This window comes from Triturus cristatus, chromosome 10 (assembly GCF_964204655.1).
Source record: "Triturus cristatus chromosome 10, aTriCri1.1, whole genome shotgun sequence".
Lineage (NCBI taxonomy): Eukaryota > Metazoa > Chordata > Amphibia > Caudata > Salamandridae > Triturus > Triturus cristatus.
Genome location: NC_140593.1, coordinates 459,253,869 through 459,278,359, shown reverse-complemented (window position 1 = coordinate 459,278,359; position 24,491 = coordinate 459,253,869). Strand labels below are relative to the sequence as shown.

The window sequence follows — 24,491 nt, the reverse complement described above, 5'->3', positions numbered from 1 at the left end:
GGTTGAAGCTCCGCCAGCTGAGAATTTTAGTTTTATGCTGTTTCTGACTCGTTCATCGAGGGATATCTAGCAGGATTGTATTGATTTGTTATTACAGAACTCAGTAATGCACTTCTGCCATTTGCAAGCACTGTAGATCACTCGCAGGGGCGGCTCCTCTGTTATGGTGGAGGAGCGTCACCCACTAGTTTTAATGACCCCAGATGAAACATAAAATGGTACTGGCTTGCCTGGAGGTATACTTAAATCAATCTCTTGAACAAGGCAGTAATGTCTTAGAAAGATGTGGGGAAGCCAATTAATTTCTGATAAGGTTACTTTAAGGTCCGCTCTTCTCTTCGTGTAACATTTCATGAATGTTATTTTATGTGGTAAGTCTATTGAGTGCAGAGGTGCTCAGGGGATTATCTCAGACATAATCTCCCTAGAGCCTCATATCGGGGCAGTTAACTACAACCATTGACACAACCTGTTGTTTTTCCTTCATAGTGAAACGCAAAAGCACAGTGAGGATCGCAGCTGTGCAAGCGTTTTGAATGCGCACAAGATGTACAGTGGAGACAGTAGCAGTACAAGCTTCACACACACTCACACATGCTACAGCAAGGATAGCAGCACAAGGTTCCCTGACATACACACAATGGGTACAGCAGACACCTTAGTAGTCCAAGCTTCAAGTACACACCAGTTACTGTATGTGCAGCAGCACAATATTTCCTAACTTAATTCAAACAAGTACAGCATAGTCAGCAGCAGTGTAAGCCTCACACGTACTCGCGTTACAGCATGTGGAGACGCAGAGCAAGCTTCCGTCACATACAGAGAGTGGTTGCAGCACAGATAAACATCTTTGAGAACTGTGCAGTCTTTGCAGGACACACAACCAATCCAGGGACTTTGAACAAGCATGGATGGAGCACGCAGTGGCGTAGCTAGCCCTATGACCGCCTGTGACGGTCCATGATTTTGCTGCCCGCACGGCCGGAGTAAAGAGCAGGGGGGGGGGGGGTGCTGACGAGATCTCTGGTTCTTTTGCCGCCCGCAGCGGCCGGTTGAAGTGTGGGGGTGGGGAGGGGCCCGAGACTGCAGGTAAGAGCGGTGGGAGGCCGCCGCACCCAAAAATCATGCCGCCCAGGGTGGAACCTTCCCCCCCCCCCCCCTCCCCCCTGCTATGCCACTGAGAGTGCGCAGGCTGACGAATGGTTGAGCAGCTGGGGAGCTGGAAAGACACTGAACTGTGGCAATACATTTTTGTGCAGACATCAAGAGTACACAGGCATTACATGTGTAACACCTTTTATACGTATGACTTTAAAAAAAAAAAAAGTTATCTGATAGTTTTTTGGGGAGACTATCTGCAATGGACCTGCACTTGGATTCTAGTTGAGTGCCACACTCTTACCTTAAAAGGCATCTCTGGCCCGTTGGCTCTTTGAAAAGGTGTTTGCAGGCAGTGGTACATATAACATCTCTTTTGTTTCTTTAAAATACTAATATATCATGTAAAGTTGTTACAAGTAGCTGAAACAGGAACTTTCACATAAGTCCTTGAACATTATGATAAATTCATCTTTTTTTTAAATGATAACTGGTCCACTAAAGAACTGAAGGTGAAACCCTTGAAAGCAGCACTGCAGTGTTATTATTCTTTATGGGCTCAATGTAGATGCAGCTATCATCCTTGTATGGAATATATAATGGACTTCATATGTTGGGGTCTGCAGAATTTGCATATTTTGTATTTTATTTTTATTTTTGTGTTTTATAGAGTGCGAACTTGACCCATTAGGTTATCAGAGCGCTTCACAGGATTACATTTGTATAACAGGAACTTAGGAAGGGGGTGGGAACATTTGGGATAAAAACAAGTATATACATTTTACAAGAGCGGGAGGTCCAAGAGTCTAAGTTGGGATGCCCGCAGGTGTCGGGTGGGTATCATCCGGTTAATCCAAGGTGTGGCCGTAATTGGGTATAAAACAAGTCGCTAAAGTGAATGCAGTGCAGGACTTAGGAAAGGAATTTGCCCAATGGGAAGGTTTTGGCCTCCCTTTTAAAGCATGCCTGATACAGAATTCTTCTGATGGCGGGCAGGAGTGAGTTCCATATTCTTGGTGCAGCCCCCGAGGAAGCCCGATTGTAAGTTTTTTTCTTTCACAAGCACGGAGGCTAGAGCAGGAGGTCTCTGGTGGACCGGGAGTTTCTGGCTCCTCCAGATACCACAAGTTTCTGGGCGAGAAATGCAGGGGGTTTAGTGTATAGAGCCTTGTGAGTGATACAAGCCAGTTTAAGTTGGATTCTGGCCTTGAGAGGAAACCAGTTCAGAGCTTTCAGGTGTGGTGAAATGTGGTTGAATTTCTTTGAGCCTGTTAGGAGTCTGGCGGCAGCGATAAGGCAGGCTTTTAAGTGGGCCAGGGAGATCTTGGGGAGGACCGAGAGAGTAGAGCATCCATACTTGAGTCTGGAGAGGACTAGTGCCTGGACTGCCATTTTGAGGTCTGGAGCGTCGAGGAATGGTTTCAATTTTCTTAGATAGCTCAGGTGAAATCTGGCGGTTTTGGCCATCGAGTTGATGTGACCACGCATATTCAAACTGCAGTCTAGAGTTATTCCAAGGGATTTGGCAGAGTCGACTATGGTCGGTGGGCAGTTTAAAGCTGTGATCGCTTTAGTCCATTCCTGAATGTCGGGATTGTTTTTGGGTGGGGTGATTAGAAGAAATTCTGTTTTTTGTGCGTTAAGTTTGAGCTGGTTTGAGGTGAGCCATTGGACAGACAACTTCAAGGTCTCATTCAGGGAAAAGATCTACTCAGGAGAAGAGATTTTGTTGTAGATCTGGGTGTCGTCGGCATACTAGTGGTAGTAGATATTGCCGGTGCGTAGTACTTCTGCTAGCGGTTCAAGGTAAAGATTAAAGAGGGTGGGTAGGGGACAGGGTTGATCCTTGGGGACTCCGACCGTGATCGGAGAGGGAGCGGACAAGTTGCCGTTGATTAGGAATCTCTGAGAGCGGTTCTGTAGGAAGGACCTAAACCGTTCAAGAACTGCGCCACCCAGTCCCATCCTGAGTTTGATGCGTTCTAGGATTTTTTCGTGGTTGACCGTATCGAAAGCCAAGGATGGGTCTAAGAGGATTAGGAGACAGGTTTTGCCTTGGTCAAGGACTTGGAGGGCCTCATCCATGATGTGGAGAATGATGGTTTCAGTGCTTTGCCCAGGCCTGAATCCAAATTGGAAGTCGTCTAGCAGGTGGAAGTTGGTGATGTGTTGGCTCAATTGCTGTTGCACACATTTCTCCAGAACTTTGGCAAGGAGTGGGATATTGGATATAGGTCTAAAGTTGTCAGGGGAGGCAGGGTTCAGAGTAGGTTTTTGTAAGATGCGGTTGACTTGACCGGCTTATAGAGAGTCGGGTATCTACCCCAGATGGAGGGAGGCGTTGATTATTGCCGCCCAACTAGGAATGATAGATTGAGAGGCGGCGGCTAAGCAGTTGGAGGGGAGTGAGTCAATAAAGTGGTTATGTGGGTTTAAGGAGGCTAGAATTTTCGAGACGGAATGGTCCACTTTGGAACCAGTCTAACTACAGACTCAACCATACTCCTTCCTATAGGGCTGAATTGCCGCACTAAATTAAGTCGAAGCCTTTTTGGGCTTTGTGGCTGTTTGTTCTAAACAATATCTACTACAAATATTTTATCAAAGTGTAATTCACTTGTATTTTTTTCACTAAAGGTGTTTTTTTCTTTAAAAAAATCTAAAGTTGCTGAAGTTTGCTAAACATGCCTGATTATTTTAGACCACTGATGCGCAACCAAAGTGAATGCAGTGCAAGGTGCTGAAAAAAACTGAACCTACGGGAAATGGCAAACTTGTCGCTTTACACATTTCTTGCATAGCCAGGCTCTGATGGATAACGGTGCGCCTGCACACCTAGGCATCTCTGCCTCTCTAGAAGAACAGCTCCCATACGCTGCACAATGTCCAGGGCATCAAGTGACTCTGTAGGGCTCCCTGCACATGAGAATTTCATATCAGCTGCCGCAGAGATCTCTGATTGACCAATGTCTTGTGTCAGAAGCTCATCTTGTCCTGTTTTTTCCATTCGTTTAGTTGTGCATTTAAGGTGGCACACGTAAAAGCCTCGGAAAGCAAATCAAAGCACGTGTACTGGGCAGTCGAATCTGGCCTGGCATGCAGCTTTTCCCCTTGTGGCTGTAGGCGGTTAATGCAGTTGATATAAATTGTTCAATTACATTCGAAGAAGCTTTCCTTGGAAATGTATGTTCTGTGCCATCCTTGACCGTACAGTGCTTAGTTCTCCAGAATGACCTGCTGTGAGTGTCTTCTGTTTTAAGTCGATGATTGTCCTGCTAACCAATTCCTGTGCAGAAGCATAAGAAACCAGGGCCGGACTGGGAACCCATTGCAGCCCTGGCAATTTTGTTGTACCGACTCTCACCGGGGGGAGGGGAGGCTGGAGACCCCAAGCGTGAAGCACTGCTGAGTAACAAAACCGGCCCCCAGCACTGCTGCTTTTGTTATGGTGACCGATATTGCCGCATCGCTGCAAAACTGGCCCCTAGTAACAAGACCAGCCCCCACCGCTCCAAAACCGGCCCCCCACCCTTCCAGCCTCCCGGGCAAACACCCGATTCCTGCTACGGCCATCCCAGCCCTGTGCAAGACGTTACCTCGTTCTCCCTGATATTTACGCGGAGTCCATTCTCTTTCAGACCAAGTGGAATGGCCCTCACTCTTCTTCCCACTCCTTGACTCTTGGCAGCTTCTCCTCACATGCTTCATTGGCAGGGGGTTGATGTGTACACATTTCTTATTGGCTGAAAATCTTACGTTTAGTTTAGATGTACAACTCCGTTCTCTTGTAACATTTTAATTTAATCTTCAAAAAAGTTATTGTTAAGAACTAAGACGTGAGCCATCTAAAACCTCAACTCGCCTGGTTGGTGCAGGGATTACCAGCGTGTGGTTTCGTTTGTGTGAGTTCTTGTACTCTTCTGCTGGTAGCTTCACAAACACTTGCACCTTGGTCAGGGGAGCACCTCAGAGGGGAGGGCATAATGCACCCTCTGCCCTCGTCCACAGTTCAGTCCTAGGCTTTCAATGCTGGTCTGGCATGCCTGCAGAGCTCACAAATATGCTCTATTCCTGGGGTAGGGGCTCAGGGGCGTGGCTTGGTCAGTAACATTGGGGAGGAGGGGGGAGCGGGTGAGCGTCAGATTGTCCCAACAATCACGCTGGCTCATAATATATTAAAGGACAAGCGGGGTGCATGAGAGGGACCTGAGGAGCAGTGGAAAGGGTGAGGAATGCGGATTGGCAGTAGTACTAAGTGTAAGGTAGACACACTATTTTGCAAAATAACCAATTTTTTAGGGACTTTCTCAACATGGGGGAGAGAGAGTGTATTGTGCGTTTGTCTGTGTGAATGAAACATTCCTGGTGAAAACCGACAGACACCTTCATACCAGACCGAAAGCACATATACCCAACTGTTTATCAGAACAGACATTTATTGGAGTGTGTAACACCCCAAACATCCCCTGCCCCCTTGAAGCGACGTCCCTTTACTGGCTGGGTGGGGGAAGCCAAGTTAGGACTTTACCACATCCCTCAGAGGGGCTGAATATCGCACGCAAACTGGGGGCTTAATGGAACTGTTAGCCACAGGGTGACATGTTTGAATCCGAGGGAGGGGTGAGCGAGGGACGAAAGTGGGGAGTAAAGTGGGGATGTGATCAGGGTGTTGTTGGCCCAGTGATGCCAGGCAATGCCCCACTGGGAGTGGAAAGCGCGGCTGTCTTGTCACATTGCGATAAATCAATTCGTGCAAAGAGGATTACTCCACCATACCTTGAGCATTGGACAGTAGCCAAAAATCTTCTGCAGGATCGCTTCGAGAGGTAAGGGTTGCCATGGTGATGTGACCTGTCACTTCCATCCTTTTCTGCTCTCTTCCACAGCATCTCTACAATCGTACCCTCTAGTGGCTATGAATTAGTCACCAGATATAACATTTTAAAAAAAGGCAGTAGAGTGTTTACAAATGGGGAAAATACATCAAAGAATCTGTTCGAGTCAGTTTTGAAACCCAGACAGCCATCTGCAGTCTGGCGTTTGAAGACAAGCAGAAGTAAAATGCGTATCGTGGCAGAGGCACACGTGAGAGATTTCCAGATGCCATTTTCCCAGAGGAACCCGTGGTAGAAAAAGACACATGGCAGACTGTTTTTAGGCACTTATTTGAAGTAAAGCACTTTTGTTTGTTTAGCTTCTCTGTTCATGTCAGCTAAAATAGGTTTTTAAACTGCAGCTGATTAATGGCCAGGACACAGCAATGTTGACAGTAATGACCTCGTGCTGTGTTGTCTGTTGACAAATGATTTTCAAACATGAAAATAAAGCTTTTAAATATCTTCCTTTTGTGGCCTCGTAAGCATTTTCAAACTTTAAGACACACACAGGATTGCGGCATCGGCAACTGGCAATACCCTTCAAATTTCTCGACTATGTACATACTCGGCCCACACCTCAACACCCTGACTTTATGGTGCCGAGTTGAGGCCACATTATCGCCCTGCACAGCATACATGTATACAGCGCCTAGAGATGACGAGCCATGTTAAATGTGCCAGATAAACGTATGTACTCATTTACAGTAAAGAGCCAATGGAACTTACCCATCGTTGGCTATCAAGAGGAAAGTCAGACACGCCCACGATCATCTAAAGTACTTCAAATCAGGAAGCTTCCGGTGTGAGGTATGGCATCATTTGTACATTTACAATTGCTCTCACAATCAAGCAAGGGGATTGAGATCTTTGTTTAAATTTGGAAGGCTTTGGTCTAGCCTCGAGTGGGGCTAATATGTTTACTGAAATTCGGCATTATTCGTTATGATATTTGTTTTGGTGCTAGTGCTTATATCCATCTGTATCTATTGCTTATGTTTTTTGTTTTTTTGTCTTTAGTATAATTGACATGCTTGAACTTTTCTTTATTTCTATTTGTGACCATTAAATTAAAATTTGAAATAAAAAAAATAAAAAAATAATTGCTCTCACAATCATGTGACATCATCCATCTGAAAAATACAGCTCTGCCATGAGATTCCATTGTATAAATGAGTAAAAAGTCTCGCTAGAACACTCAAGGAAAACTACCTTCCTAGTATTTAGTTTTCAGTTCGAAAAGAGAGCGACACAGTAGTTTCCATAAGCATAAAAATCTTGTCCCGTGTCCATCAAGCTGTTTTCCACGACACCAGTCTTTTTTTTTTTTTTTCTACCACCGATCTCTCGTTCATGCACGTTTGGCAATTTACTTGCATTGCTATGTTGTCAGAATGGCCATCATTGTCTGCTGTTATGGGGAAACCACAGCTAGTAATTACTTATTCATCTTCTGTTCCTAGCTTTATATCCACTTGCCGATACAGTTCATAAATCTCTCAAAACTATTTCTAAAACGTGTTAAAGACCTGAGTATAAAACATTGTATGGAAAGTGTAGGTGCTTCCAGTATTCTTTACATATTATTACCTTAATACTGTTAATCTGATCAATGCTTGTTTTGGATGCTGCAGCTCTGTCCATCATCCATAAGCAGCAATATCTTTTTACGGATTAATTGAGCAAGTTTGTGATTTTTTTCCATGCCATTGGCACTATTATCAGGCTAAATTTCCACTTTATACCTCTATAATTTACTACTGAAGTTCTAGAGAGGAGGCGAATGGCCCTGTCAAACCACAATTGGGTGTTCATTGGCCAATAATGAGTTGAACTTTACTTCATCTCGCTACATCAGTGCCTATTTCCAAAAGTTAATTGTGTGCCAGTGTGTGTTTGAAAAGAACCTCAAAGTACTCCGGGTAATCTGTCGGGAATGTAGGTACTAAAACGAGTCTTGTTCAACTCGCTCAATTTATGAATCTTTTGCAGCAAAATCCACAAGATCAGACACCCTGGGAATCCAGAGACCCATGATCTGGTGCTAAGACAACCCGGTACAAAATGAGCCTCCTTAGCGGAATGAAACTGTGCCTACCAGAACTACGTTCCAAGATCCTATACAAAAACCAGTTTTTTCCCTATCTATTGACTGGCGTGACACCATACTAGTCTTCCTTGAAGAGTCATTCTCTAAAACTGGTCTTGCGTTCCCACAAGACTTTGAAACATCTTACCAACTTCTTTCAATTCAACATGCACCCTCCTGGCCTTAAGTAAAGCACTTACAACTCTTTTTTTCTGACTGTCTATTTACCTAACCCCACTATCCCTAAGCAAATAAAGGAATTCACGCTTCTTATGTTTGTATCTTCATGCCTGTATTTTGTTTCTGCTCTCTGTCTGCTATCTGTCGTATCCTTGTTATTGTGTTCATAGATGGTTCAGTAGCTTATTTTCATAGTAAGTTTTTCACATTGTTTGATAGCTGCCATGTGAGTTGAATTGTAAAGTTAAATTTTTTCAGTCTTATTTCTATTTTAATAACAATCCTTGGTTTTCACTTCAGGAAGGCAGTCCAGGTGCCTGACTCCCTGTATTTCCAAAGTTATGTGCTCTGACAGCCTCTTGGTATCCTCTTGGTTTCTCTGGATGAGTTTTTTGAAGGCCTTCATGTTTATATGTTTATATGTGCCAATTAAATAGGTGGATGCTTCCGGCCAGTCATTTGTGTACTGTACGCTTTCTTGTACTTTTGCTCCAAACTTTGGTTTAGTTGGGCTACAGTGTACTAAACTGTCAATGCTTCCACAGAATTGTGTTCTAATACTGAATGGCAGGTGCCTCTCTTGCAACACCTCCACCTGTGCCTCAGGTTCACATTCTTCAAAACACACCAATTTCTAGATGTCCACTTCTCATATTTATATACCCTATAAATCTTTCCTGGTCTTTCTTCTTTTTTTCTCTTTAGAAAATAAATCTTATTCAGCAGGAGTTTGGCATGATGTCACTGGCTTTTGCGCCGCAAGTAGGAAATGACTTGTCAATTAGAACAGTGTTGTTCTTTACTTGCGAGTCAATATGGGGAGAAATTAACCGGGTGCACTGGTGCTCTGAGGTTTTCTTGCTCTGAAGCAAGCATCCACCATCCGCAAACTTGCAACAATAATATCCATCCAATGCTTTCCAGCCAACCCAGTCCATCCTCCTTACGCTTCCACCACTTGGATCCTTTGTTCCCGCATCAGACCTCCTGCTTCCAGCTGAAGAGCCACTTTACAGACTGCAAACAATGTACATGCACATAACTATGGTCTTGTGTTTCAGGTTCTTTGTTTTGCTGTAGTACTTTGTGATTATTTATTTTTTTACCAACTGCTACTTTAAAGAGTTGACCAAACCAGAAGCCTGGAGCTCTGAAATATTTTCCCTACTTCTTCAGAAAGGGTAGGTGGAATCTCTGCCTCTAGCTTCTGTGCATTGGAGCATTCATATCACCCAAAAAGGGACCACTCTAGGCCTTATTGCCGTCTCGATACAAATGTATAGTTGTCATAAGAAACTAAGTAGTCTTTTCATGATCTTTGCATTTACACAAACCTGGCTGTGTGACTGGGATTGTCTTCAAAAGGATGGTCAGTTCAAATTTGCTGCAATCTGGTGCTCCTAAGTAAGCTCCCAGCTGCCTGGCGTGAATATGGCGATGGACCACTGTGTTTTTATCATCGCCCATCTTGCGTTTGGAAGGGTCATAAGCATATAGGGCACTTGGCTATCTCTGCTTCATGGTTCTCACGATTTTTGTATTTACAACACCTATTCATCACACTGCAGGTTCATTTCACTTGGAACGCAGTGGGTGTTGTGTTCTTTAGTGATATCATACAGATCTACAATTGTAGACACCATAGAAGTTAGTTGTTAGCAGGATGAGAGACCAAACTTTTTATAGTCCGGCAGCGCCAGGGAACAACGCTCTAAGCTCTCGGGTTCTCCTGCCTGGATTACCAATATAACAGAAACACGGGATTCTTCTAGATGGCATCAAAGATCGGTTTATTGGCTGCAGCCAGTAGCAGAGGTCCAACAAGTACCACACAAGTAGGTTGCGAGGAGACTGCTCAATAATACAAAGCAGGTCGCTCCTTTTTATACCCAAAATCATGCTTCAGGCAAACATTCTTTAAAGTGCAGTTGGTCGCACCCCATGTACCCAAAACAATACTTTATTATTGATGACAATCCCATGTGTCCGGCCTCTGGCTAAAACGTACGTTCTTCTGGGGTTGAAACCGGACCAGCCTAACATCCTCCTTTGAAGAGACCGTCCACTCATAACAAACAAATGGTCACCTCCCCACCATAAACAGGTCATAAAGGAAGGAACAGAAACGGAGGAAAGAGATAGAAAGTAAGGTTGGGCAGGTGGGTGCGGGTCATATAAGTTTATACAACACTGGCCTTTGATCAAAACCTCGCTTAACTCGAGGGCAGGTACTGGTTTGGCAAGTTTTCGCCTCAGGCAATAGCGTCAGCTTTCGCCAGGTCATGAGTCAGCGCAAGGCCAAACTGGGGGGGGGTGGACGTGTCCTACAGAGTCAGGCTGCCTACAGTGAGGGCGATGCAAACAAAATGGATGCCGTGCACAAGATGGAACCCGTGTGTTCATTGACGAGATTTACTAATATGCAGCAAATTCATCGGGGAAGCGTGATGAAAACACTCGTACATACCAAACTCGCTATTTACGATATGCAGATACCAAAATTGTAACGGAACCATGATATAAACACACGGGTTCAGAATTTACGGAACCACAGACCCTCCTTTTGCCCTCACTTAGGCAATAACCCATTCTGAATCTGAGTCAATATCAATCTTCATCAGATCATCAGTATGTTGCTGAAGCATCATCCTACCTCTCTGTTCCTCCCGTGAAACAGGCGGACTGCGCACGCATACCGTAGCGCAAAGGCTACACAAGGCAGGACCACACTGCACACAGAGGCAACAAGTGAAAAGGATTGCTAGAGCCATACCACTGATCGTCAGAATTCTCCATCCCCACGTGGACAACAGTCCCCAGAACCAATCAGTTAACGACCAATCTCCTTCGGCCATATGTATAGACTCGGAGATCTTATGTAACCTGGAAATGGCCTTGTACACTGTTGGAGCATTGTCGGGTATGAAGACACAGCAGCTCGATTGGATCACTTTACATACTCCCCCTCGGTCAGCAAGTAGAACATCTAAAACCATACGGTTTTGTAATGTCATGAGGCGATCCGCTTGAAGCTCAGCTGTCAAATTACTAAGGGCACCAGCAGTTTCGTTCACGGTGGACTCAACCACTCGGGTTAGTTGTCTCAAATGCCTACTATTTACCATGGGTCCCCAGTACGGCAGGAATCCCTTAAAGAAATCCCCTGCTTCTTGACCCGCGGTGTCCTCCTTATTGAAGACACCTCTCACAACTCTCGTCTTGTGATAGTCAGCGGAAGCGGTATACGTAGGGGGCAACAGATAGGCAACAAAGCAAATGCCCGAAAAATCTGGGGGCAGCCATGTATAAGCCTGATTATGGCATACAAAGTACGTACCCTTAGCGGCCAAAAATGATGGGGAAGACTGCGACGGAAAAATGTACGTCTGAGTGCAAACACTCTTCCCTAGCTGAGCCCGCGGATTCGTACCATTTCCTTGCAGACAAAAATGACCTCGGTGGGGTACGACCCAAATCGGAGACGATCTCTTACGCTGTTTCCCACCCAGACTAATGCGGTATCCAGTTGCGTTCCACCCAGTGTAAGCTGATAACTCGTCCCTGGGAATAGACATATAGGCATTCACATCTCTGCTCATGTTCGCAATTCCCTTCACCAAGGCTAGATTCGAGTTATGTTTCACCGAACGCGGGGGACGCGGGGGATAGACTTCCAAAGCAAAAAGGAACATCGTCTGAAAAGCCCATGATGACCCGTTCTGACTAAAAGGTAGGACTAAGTAGGGGATACCCTTTCCCATTGTATGTGGCATCAACCCACACACCCAACAATTAGTGGTGTTGACTATTAATTGGTGTTGGTGAAGCAATTGGATGAACGAGTTGTTTGTGAATTCCTGTCTTCTAGTTTGTTCATGTTCAGGCAAGGGGTGAAAAGAGTGTATAGAAACAGTGGAAAACAAAGGAGTAGACGTAGGTTGTGGGGTAGGTGTGGATAGGAGCTGAAAAAGGAGGACAATCCCCCCCACCAAAATTATCGAAATACTGAGTGTCAATAGGGTACTTTTAACTAGAAAACTCTTACTAAAAAACATTTTATCAGCTAATCCCATCAAACCAAGAAACTCCACCCTCTAACGAGCCGTCCGCGGCGGTTGGGTCTTCTGTGCTCAGGACTACGCCTACTAGCTCAAGGAACGCCCTTAAGACCAATAGAACCCCTGACCTTGTGTCAAGGAGCCTGTACTCCTGAGTCTTTGCACCGCGACCCTCCGGCTGAACCCGGGTGGCGGTTCGGAAAAAGGGAAAACAAAAAACAAGCAAGTTTCTTGGTTGGGAGAAATGTACACAAAAATCATTAAAAAAAATCAGTTCATGAGAGTTCGGGGACGTAGGTTATATCTGCTTCTTCCAGGTCGAGTATGGTCCGGAAAAAGTTCAGTAGCAGGAGTGTTCGGGTCTGTGAGTATTGGCAATGTTCCAGAGTCCGTAGGTGACGGCAATGTTCCAGATTGTTCAGTAGTGTCTGAAATGGTCACAGATTCATGTCCTTCAAATTGGGCATCAGAAAAAGGAATAAACTGAGGGATGGTTTCGGATTCGGAATTCCCCACACCCTCTCGAACCCAGGAATCAAAAGGTAAAGGGAGTGGTACTCGCTTTGTATGGGCAGCGTGTACCCAGTTTTTTTTCTCCTTGAGCCGGACTGCAGTGCGGGTGGACAAAAGGACCATATACGGGCCAAGCCAGCGAGGTTGTAGATTTTCGGTCCTCTGAAAATTCTTGACCAAGACTAGGTCGCCTGGCTGCAACTTGTGGCCGGGATCTTCGGATGCCTTAGGTAAGCTCTCAACAACCTGCTGATGAATGATTCGCAATTTAGTAGTCAAATCAAATAAATAGTCAATCAACATTGGATGTTCTATGCTACTGAATTGTTTAGGTCTCGGGACACCACAAATATTGGCAGGACGACCAAAAACTACCTCGTATGGGCTAAGCCCAACTCTTGAATGTGCGGTCGTCCTTATGGACAAAAGCGCCAAGGGCAGCGCGTCTGGCCATGATAATCCAGTACTCGCTTGAATTTTAGCCAGTTTTAGCTTCAGAGTGCCATTATAGCACTCAACAAGCCCCGCTGATTGGGGGTGATTTGCACTATGGAATTTCTGCCTGATCCCCAGACCAGCACACACTTTCTTCATTACCTCACCCACGAACTCACTTCCATTATCACTCCACACAATCTTTGGCAACCCATACCTGGGAAAAAATTCTTTGAGCAGGATTTTGGCAGTGGACAAAGCAGTGTTATCCTTTAACGGATAAGCTTCTACCCATTTTGAAAAGGCGCAAACTACGACAAGGACGTATTTCAAGTTGTTGCGTCTTTCCATGTGAATGAAGTCTAGCTGTAGGACCTCAAAGGGGCATGTAGGGGGAGCAAAGTGACCTGCAGGAGTTGGAGTTCCCTTACCAGGATTGTGCATCAAGCACACCATACAATTCTTCACCACATTCTCTGCACACTTAGAAATTCCAGAATTCTTCCACACTGGAGCTAGCACCTTGCAAATCCCTTTTACACTGATGTGCGACAAACCGTGTGCCATTGTTACTACTGCATGTACATACGCGTTTGGCAACATCCATCTCTGATGCTCGGACAAATCAATCCAACATCCAGTCGAATCCAATTTACCCGTGCTTTCTTTCCATACGTTCTTCTCACTCTCAGTAGCTTCAGCTTGAATCTGTTTCACACTTTCAATCGTATCTTCACACATTCCGGCTTCACTCATCCATCTCGCATTACTCGCAACATACATTCGACTCATCATGTTTCTCGCTGTTTCTTTCGCAACTTCATCCGCAAACGCATTCCCACGACCAACGTCATCTGTAATCTTTTGGTGCGCGCTGCATTTCACAATCGCAACTTGCTTCGGCAATGTAAGTGCTTCCAGAAGCTCATTCACCAACTGTCCATGCTGAATCTTTGTGCCATGGGACGTCAGGAATCCCCTTTCTCTCCACAGACGTCCAAAACTGTGCGCCACACCAAATGCATACTGACTATCAGTATACACATTCACTCTCTTTCCCTCAGACAAAACACACGCTCTTGTCAATGCAATCAGTTCTGCAGCTTGTGCGGAGTTGTGATTCACTCGTGCTGTTTCAACAATCGTGCTCAACGTCGTCACCGCATACGCAGCAGTCGTATCACCATTCGGCAACTTATAGCAAGATCCATCCACCCATAATGTACCATCCGGATCTGAAAAAGCGGTATTCTGTAAATCCACTCTTCCTTTTGTTTCTTCTTCCGTCCTCAGAAAACAATCATGCTCTACCTCATTCGCATTCATGGAAACCGGCAACAGTGTTGCGGGATTCAGCACATTGCACCTTTTTATGTGTATGTGACTAGCTAATAGTGTCAACTCATACCCTGACAATCTCGCACTCGTGAGGTGTTGTGTTTTAGTTCTGTTCATCAAGGTATCCACTGCATGTGGAACCAATACCAGCAGGTCATTGTCCATCACCAAACCAGCAGATTGTCGAATAGAGACTGCAGCTGCTGCTGTAGCTCTCAAACAACTCGGCAATGCTCTAGCTACCGGATCTAAAGTTGTCGAGAAATACGCACATGGACGTTGTTTGTCACCAAATAACTGTGTCAAAACCGACAATGCACAACCTTCTCTCTCGTGAACGAACAATGTGAAGGGCTTACTGTAGTCGGGTGTACCCAACACAGGAACCGAACAGAGTGCAGTACGTAACTCCGAAAAACTTTTCTGACACTCGTCAGACCAAGGAAGAGTATTGGGTGTATTTTTGCATGTCAGAGCCAACAAAGGTTTTGCTAACAAAGAAAAATTGGGGATCCACTGGCGACAGTATGACGTAATACCTAAAAACGCACGCACTTCTCTCTGTGTACTTGGTACAGTCATTTGTGCAATCGCTCTAATTCTTTCTGGGGTCAACTTCCTTCCCTCCTTTGATAAGAGATGACCTAAGTAGGTCACCTCTTGACAACAATACTGTAGTTTCGAAGGTGATACTTTATGGTTGTAGTCAGATAAATGGCGGAGCAAAGAAATCGTAGCTGTTTTACATATTTCCTCATTATCAGCTGCCACAAGAAGATCATCTACGTACTGAATGAGAGCAGCACCAGCCGGCAACACAAGAGTATCAAGCTGCATTTTTAGAGCCTGACTATAGATTGAGGGACTCTCACAATAACCTTGGGGAGCGCGCCGAAATCTGAAACTACGCCCACCTAATGAGAAGCCAAAGATATCTCTGCTTTCTTCAGCGATCGGGATGCTAAAGAAGGCATTCTTTAAGTCAATAACCGAAAACCAGGATGCTGAGGCAGGAATCAACGTCAGTAAGGCAGTTATGTCCGGTACCACAGGAAACTGTGGGATGACAATTTTGTTGACTTCGCGAAGATCTATCACAAAGCGGTACACGGGTGGCTGAGAAGAATCTGTACGTTTCATAATCGGTAAAACTGGACTGTTGCATACATTACCCCTAGTTTCCTCAATCACACCCTTCTCGATCAGATCATAAATGATCGCCAAAAGTGCTCGCTCACCATCACTCGAAATCTTATACTGAGGAATGCGTAGTAGTTTAACATTTGTTTTCAAAGTCACAACATATGGTGGGATCTCAAGGAGACCCACATCATTAGGACCATCAGCCCAAAGAGAATCAGGGAGACAGCGCAATTCCAGTGGAAGCTTATCTTTTGACACATACATTGGAGAAACCACTCTCCGTCCCAAGGTAAGATGTACTCCTGAGGGAGAACAATGCAGGGTCGCATATAATCTTTTCAACAAGTCTAGACCCAACAAATTTTCGCCGCAACCTGTCGTTAAGATCAGAGGAGCTTCCAATTCATAAGGCCCAATGGAAAGAGACAAAGGACTAGACACTGGATTATGAACCGGGGCGCCAGAAAATCCCACCGAGACATTAGTTAAGCCAGACAAAGGTGCGCCAGGAAGTTTAGAGTGCATGATAGAACTCTTAGCCGCACCAGTATCCAGAAGAAAGGGCTCTGTCACACCTAATGTAACTACAGAGACATAGGGCCCTTTTTGGTCTACTGGAACCGACACTACTCCCTCTCTTTGTCTATGGCTGTCCTAACAATCTGCATATTCTACTTTCTCATTATCGACATGATAATCGTCAGCATAGTACTGCTGAGATCTACCATCTTGCACATTCTGTCGATCAAAATAGTTCTGTGACTGTTGTGGTTGAGAAGAGCGCTCATTCTGAACAGGGGCACCACGTCCTCTACCCCTAGCTATCTGCTGAGAATTACCACGTCCCCTTGGAACAAAAGCACCATTCATACGTTGCCGTAAAGCAGGGCACTCACCTTTATAATGGCCCTCTTCTCTGCAATACGCACACTGATTCAAACCTAAGGGCTGTGTTTGATGGTAATAATCAAACCTGGGTGGCATTCGCTGATACTGGGGCTGCTGTTGATACGCAGGGCGTTGCTGTACTTCAGGCTGGTTTGAACGGGGTGGATACGCTTGTTGTAACAGGACTTTAGTTTTCAGATCTTTCGTCTTTTTCTCTACCTTATCTTTCTCCTCCTTGTCTCTATTCTCATAATATTGAGCTGTAGCCAATATTTGAGCTGTAGATGAAACTGCCCAAGAACTCTCGGAATCTTTTAACTTATGGCTCAATTTAGGAAGTAAGTTGAAAACGAATTTGTCTACAAATAACCGTTGACCACCCTCAGAGCTCATATCTTGACCACTATGGTCTATGAAAGTTTCTTCAAACCTCGTGAAGAAATCAGAGACACTTTCATCCTTCTTCTGTTTGCAGGCAGCTAACTTATCCCAATTAACCTTCAGCGCGGGCATTAGAGTTTTCATGAGAGTAATTATCCTACCTGGCAAATCCGTCACTAACTGTTCTGGCTTCGCACCGCCCACTTGTCTACCATCCGCTAAAGCAATGTTGTCCCACGTATCACCCAGTTCTGCTACATGATTTTCATGCCGAATTTTTGCCCAAATAGGCTGTGGTACTACATTGCCAAACAGCATATCAACATCAGCCAAGTTCAGTACGCAGGCTTCTACTGTCTGCGATAGCTCTTTATAATACCCTGCAGGATTCTTGTGGGGATCAGGTAAAGTCTGCTTAAGAGTCAACACTTCCGATCGTTTCCATGGGACATGTATCCATACGCGCTGGAAGTGTGGTAAAACAGGAGGATTAGCATTTGCATCTCCCTCTCGCCAAACTGGAGGAACCTCTCTCATAGGATACTGCCTAGCTTTCATCCCAACTGAATGATCAGGTTTAAACAAAGTTCTCGGCGGCAGAGCAGACCTATACGAAAGAAGTATTACTACCGCATTTTTAACTTCAGAACCCACAATCACACCTTTAGCAAACTTGCTCCGTAGCTCAGACAACTCCTCGGGGACTGTATCTAACTCATCACTATCCCAATCTTCTTTAAGGAAAGCACACATAATTTCAAACACATATCTTTGCGTAGGCTCGTCCCACTGCAGAAACGTATCCAATACCACCTGCGGACTATATTTGGCCGGTTTAGAAATCCACCTACGAGCTAACAAATCCAACACTTCTCGCTCCTGAAAATTAGGGAGCTGACTACGTCTGTCGACTGTCAGAAACGGCGTTCGTAGTTAACGAACTAAACAAAGGAGTCAGAAAATTAGCGACATTGTCAGCTACTCGCCGACGAACAGAAGGAGAGTCAGTCATAAGGACAGGAGAGAAAAAGTTCGGCAAAGTAGTGGGAGGCAGGACAGGCACAGGTAAAGTAGGTACAGGTGCAATAGGTAATCCGGGCTGAGGAGGTGCCGGAGGAACTTGGACAAACTGGGGAGCAGGAACGGGAACATGCAATTGCGGAGGAGCAACCTGTGGCAACATTGGTGCAGTAGCACCTTGTGCGTAAGGGGGAGGAGACTTTAACAAATAAGACATTAATGGATCCTTTTCAGAATCTTCCGCTACTTTTTCCAACAGAGGTGTTAATACTGGATAGCATCTATCGGTTGCCATATTATGCTGTCGTTCAGACACCTCAAGAGCCTTATCCTCTACATCATTTTTAAATTGCCTAGCAGCTTGCATAATAGATATGCCATTTACTTTTCTATCTTTCTTCGCTTGTTTAATCTCGCGTTGTCGGGCTTCTTTACGCCATAGGCGGAAAGAGTCAAACATTGCGGGTCTAGCCTTTTTCTTAAATAACTTTACTTCTAAATTATCTAAGACTTCTGTTTCAAAGCTTCCATTTTGGGGCCATCGCAAAACACCATCTTTCTTGGTGTAGCGGACCCATATTTCATTATACGTGATTGGACCCACGCCATGCTTCGAGTAGAGCTCATACGTTGGAGTTCCAACTGGAGGTATCGGACACGAGTCCTCCAACCGGGAATCCCTGTTGCAACAAAAGACCAAATTACCAAAAATACTGCGGCTAGGCATCGTGCTCACTAACCCAGTTTCAAACTTCGAAGGCTTATCTTTACCGATATACTCATAAATGTACGAGACCCTCGGTTTTTGGAAATTGCAATTGCCAAATAAAACTAAGGACCCAAACTAAGTTACCAAAGACCAAGTTACCAAAGACCAAACCAATATGCAAAGGACCAATGCAAACCAGGCAAACCAAGGTGTTTAAACCAAGGTACCAAAGAACCAGACCAAATACAAACCAAGGTATTTAAACCAAGGGACCAAAGAACTAAGGACTGGGTGCGACCCACTTTATACTTAACTCAATTTATTTATGATCGATGACGTCATCTGAAGATCACCCGTCTAGTGTTTCGCCGTCCAAAGAATTATGAATGGGTCCAAGGCAGGGCGACAGTCAGGGCAGCAGTCCTTCGTAGCCGTCTGGAAGAGGGAACCTCGCAGAAAAAGACCTTCGGACCACTTTTGCGACATACAGGGATCGATGAAGTGGGAGATCTCTTCCTCCGGAATTTTCTTACGAAGCCCCACACGATCTTCTAGCTTGGACCGGTACCGCTGATATCGCCCCACGTTGGGCGCCAACTGAGAGACCAAACTTTTTATAGTCCGGCAGCGCCAGGGAACAACGCTCTAAGCTCTCGGGTTCTCCTGCCTGGATTACCAATATAACAGAAACACGGGATTCTTCTAGATGGCATCAAAGATCGGTTTATTGGCTGCAGCCAGTAGCAGAGCTCCAACAAGTACCACACAAGTAGGTTGCGAGGAGACTGCTCAATAATACAAAGCAGGTCGCTCCTTTTTATACCCAAAATCATGCTTCAGGCAAACATTCTTTAAAGTGCAGTTGGTCGCACCCCATGTACCCAAAACAATACTTTATTATTGATGACAATCCCATGTGTCCGGCCTCTGGCTAAAACGTACGTTCTTCTGGGGTTGAAACCGGACCAGCCTAACATCCTCCTTTGAAGAGACCGTCCACTCATAACAAACAAATGGTCACCTCCCCACCATAAACAGGTCATAAAGGAAGGAACAGAAACGGAGGAAAGAGATAGAAAGTAAGGTTGGGCAGGTGGGTGCGGGTCATATAAGTTTATACAACACTGGCCTTTGATCAAAACCTCGCTTAACTCGAGGGCAGGTACTGGTTTGGCAAGTTTTCGCCTCAGGCAATAGTGTCAGCTTTCGCCAGGTCATGAGTCAGCGCAAGGCCAAACTGGGGGGGGTGGACGTGTCCTACAGAGTCAGGCTGCCTACAGTGAGGGCGATGCAAACAAAATGGATGCCGTGCACAAGATGGAACCCGTGTGTTCATTGACGAGATTTACTAATATGCAGCAAATTCATCGGGGAAGCGTGATGAAAACACTCGTACATACCAAACTCGCTATTTACGATATGCAGATACCAAAATTGTAACGGAACCATGATATAAACACACGGGTTCAGAATTTACGGAACCACAAGGATGTAATTTGATCGTCAACATGTGTGCATGGGTGTTTTTTTAAAAAAAAAGTATTAGTCAACTTTGCCTATTGAAATATTTTTAAATTGCCAAAAACGTATTTTTGTTATTGAAGTTAGGCATTTATCATAAGTGCCTTTTCAGTTATCTTTAAACAACCAAAACAATCTAAACACTTTCTAGGTCTTCTTTTTTCCCTGGGTTGTATAAAGGATATTAAAAGGCCTATTTTGACATTTGGTCATAAACCCTTTTAGCTGTCTCATGTTCCCTGCCCCCCCCCCCCACCCAAATTATAATACATATATACATTTATACAGGCAATTTAAATCAGTCCTCTTAATCCATTGGTCTGCTAATTTGTCTTTCACATTTTACCTCTGCCCATCAGAACATACAACATATGGCAGGGGTCAGCTCACTTCCACCTTTGGCTATCTTCTAGTGTGAAGGGCACCATTTTGCCTGATCAGATGTGCGCTGTATCCTGAAAAGGAGCACTCTTCAGCGCCTGGGCTCTTGTACTTGATCCGTTTGACCACTGCTTTATTTTTATATTTGTTACAATGTTTCCCTTTTTAGAGCATGCTGCATATGTTTACAAAAAATGGCAGTCTTGCCATGACTATTGCCTTTGCCAGAGTTTTTTTTTTGGGGTTTAAAGTATCTAAAAACAATAGCAAATTTGTTTGTAGTTCGTGTTTTTAACCCCTTCGCCGCGGCACGAATTCCGCCGCGGCGCTTAGGGGATTTGGGGTCAGCGCGGCGCCGCCATGCTCATGACGGAACCACGCCGTCATGAGTCACAGGCGAGCTGTGCTCATGACGGCGTGGTTCCGTCATGACTCCGCCCACTTGCATTGATCGTCCGCACAGGCGGGGAATCAGTGCCGCGTGGGCGGAGCGGCCGCCAACGGCCGCAGCATGACGGAACCACTCCGTCATGAGCACACGGCGCCCGTGGCTCATGACGGAGTGGTTCTGTCATGAGCAGGGAACGGGTTAACATGTCATTTGTTTATTGACCCTTTGATTTCTGCCAATTATTTGTAGTTTCTTCTAAAAATAAGGCTCCATTTAAAAAACTATTGTGGTACCTGTATTGTCCATGCAAACACTAGACTGTTCCGTGGTTGTTCTTTGCCAGCTCTTTTCCTCATCCAAACCTGCTTTTCTAAAGTTATGCTTCTATTTTATTTTTCGAATTATCCTAGTCAATAGAGGGGCTTCTTGAAATTTTAAATACATTCTTTCTGTGGAGTGCAGTTTAATTCCTCTGCTGTTTTAAAGAAGCATGCACACACTACTGCACAAGTATGATGATGTATGCTTAACATGGAATGAAAATGTAAATTGATCATTTGTCATTTTTATGGTATAAATGCAAACCCTTCCCTCTTCTATCCCTTCACTTTCCTTTTTTCAATCCAAATAATAGACTAACACGTTTACTGCTCAAATTAATTTTATATTTCTCTATACTAATTCACCACTAATCCTTTTTGGGTTCCGGCGTTGCTTGCTACTCGCCTAAAAGCGCTTCAACACCTCCTCAGGAGTAGCAAGTGCTATATAAATACAAACCCTTCCCTCTACTATCCCTCCACTATCCTTTTCAATCCAAATAACAGACTAACATGTCCACCGCTCATATTTCACTTTTTAATTCACCACTAATCCTTCTTGTGTTCCGGAGTGGCGTGCTACTTGCTAAAAAAGCGCTTCAACGCCTCATCAGGAGTAGTAAGTGCTATATAAATTTCTTAGGACACATATCCTATCTATTGCGTGTGGGCTAGGGAGTTCTGCCTTTGTCCTTAAATCTTTCTGGACTGTGCTAAAATTTTGTTTTTGGGCATGGAGTAATGCAAACGATTTCTTTCCATATTTTCCTCTATTGTGCTATTGAATTGCGCAGGAGAACAATGAATGAGTCCATAGACACTAAGCAGATGTATTTGATAGGAAACAGGCCAATAAATGTGGGCTGGAAAATAGGCTCCAACTATTGTGACCATACTTGCCTTGCATGAAAATGCAAATTTCCCAAGCTTTCAGGATGCCGCCTGAATGTAATCGGCCTTCCTTGACACTGAATATTACTACAGCAGTAGCACCAGCTGCATAGAAAGGCACCCTCATCAGAACAGCTGGCTATGCTAATTGCATCTTTGTGCAAGCCTTTGTTTTTCACCCCAAAGCATCAAAGAATGTATTATTTGGGTTTTCATGATTTGCTGAGTTGCAGACTTAGCTGTGTTGTTGTGTGTACTGGCTTGTCATTTTGCCCATAGGAAGACAGCCCCCGCGGAAGCCAGTTTCTTACCGTTGCGCCATCACAGAAGTGGAACATGATTTTCCGCCCCCTCCATCTCCCAGTACACCCGCTACAAGCTGGCCCTGAAACCGAGGGGTGAGGGAGGCGGGGGCATGATTGCCGTTGGCCCCAAGACTACTTGAGTCCATTGAAAAGGACCATGGGACACTGAAGAAATTTGTCACAAATTACAAGAGAGGTCGGGGCGTGGCAGGTAGTGGAGACTTATGAAATGTCATGAAGAGCGATCACTGAGCCTTGGGGAAGAGCCCAGGGCCATTTCAGTGAGAACCATTTTGATTGGACCCTATTGAAAGAGTTACAAAATTTAGTGTCTAGAAATCACTGAACTGTCAACCTGAAAGAATCTTGGCTTACATACCTATAGCTCTGTAATTAGTGGTAGACCGTGCATAAAGCAGAAACAGTTATGTTTAAAATAATTAGCATTCATACAGTTGGAAAGTACATACCTATTTTTGTTTAGCAACTTAAATTTAAAAGTGCTTTAATTGATTTTGCACCACATTTACTCAGTGATTGTATTTTTTTTATAAATCATTAATAAAGGCCTGGGAATCACATGCCCTTAAACTGAAATAATACGTAAACTAGAGTTCTGTTTATTAAGTAGACTTAATTTAAATTTGAGTAAATCGGTTTTGACGCTTGCACAACACTTAGATTTACTGAAAGGTTCTACAGGTATTACTGTAGACGGATATATTAGTTTATAAGAGGTGTTAGTTTGGTGGAAGGGCATAAGGTTTGTGGTCTGGTATTAATATATTGGAATTTCTGATGAATCATGTTACCTCCCTTTGCTGGAAGGTGATTGTTGGGGGTGGTCAGAAGTGATACGACAGAGAAGCTAGGAACTCTGCTAGATGTATAGTATTGTACGCCAGTGAGGACAGCATAGGAGTGCAAGCTATTGCAGTCTAGTTTAAAGGTTGGTGGGTTCAGCTAGCATTAGTTGGTTGGACAACAATAATCTGTTTGTCTGGTGGTAGCAAAGGTGGTTTGCAGGAATGCTGTCAGGTACAATTAAAGTAACTCCACACAAGGCCGAAATTATGATTGTATTGATCCTGCAGAGAAGAAAATAACTTTTTTAAGTTTGTGGAATTTAGATAAAGGGGCGTACAAATTATTTTTTAAGGCAATTACTCAAAAGAAAACTTGGAATCAGTAGTGCTAGGTAAAACTATTTGTAGCGCTGTATTACCAAGTCATAAGTATGTGGTTTATATGATGCAAACCTACCTAACAAACAAAGCACGGTATATTTGGGGCTATATGATGAGTAGTGCAGAAGTATGTTTAGAGAGAAGTGAGGCAGGAAATTATACCACCAAGGGCGATGGTTAACATTGCAAAGGGCGAAGGGTGCTGGGGTGAAACAATAGGCATTCCATATGGCATGACCATGTTGGATGACATAGACTGATAATGCAAAAAAATAGAACATTTATGAATTTGAAGTTTTCTCCTAGAGTGTATGTAGGTTTTTGCATTTTAGGGGATTCACAGAAATCTCAATGAGCATTCATGGGAATCTATGCAAATCATACTTGCCATTCTTGCTCCTACTTCTTCAAGTCGGACGGGCAATCCACCAGATTGGGATTTGGTGGAAGCGTGCATCGGCACATGTAACTATTTTATTTTTTTCGCCACCTGGAACATCCCCAACTCCCTTACACCAAAAGAAAGTTTGTGATTACTCACAAAGTTCTGACTGATAGGTTTTTACCATCTCCCAAATGGCTACCCCCTTGCCTTCACCTCGGCATGCTGATATTTTCAACTTTTGCCTTGAACCTACGGCTGAAGGTGCACCATCAATGCAGATTTACAGCAGTTTAAATTTCATCTGCTGTCTTAAATGTCTGCGAATTCTAATTGGATAAGGTTTTGCCTTATGCACTCCTAGATTTCCCCTTTTGCAAAACACAG

The 24,491-nt window shown here is 44.4% G+C and overlaps 1 protein-coding gene across 8 annotated transcripts in view; it reads left to right on the top strand.

Annotated features, from left to right (window-relative positions):
* The window catches only part of PARD3 (par-3 family cell polarity regulator), a 1,320,414-nt gene that overhangs the window by 524,909 nt on the left and 771,014 nt on the right, over positions 1-24,491 (top strand). The window lies entirely within an intron of this gene.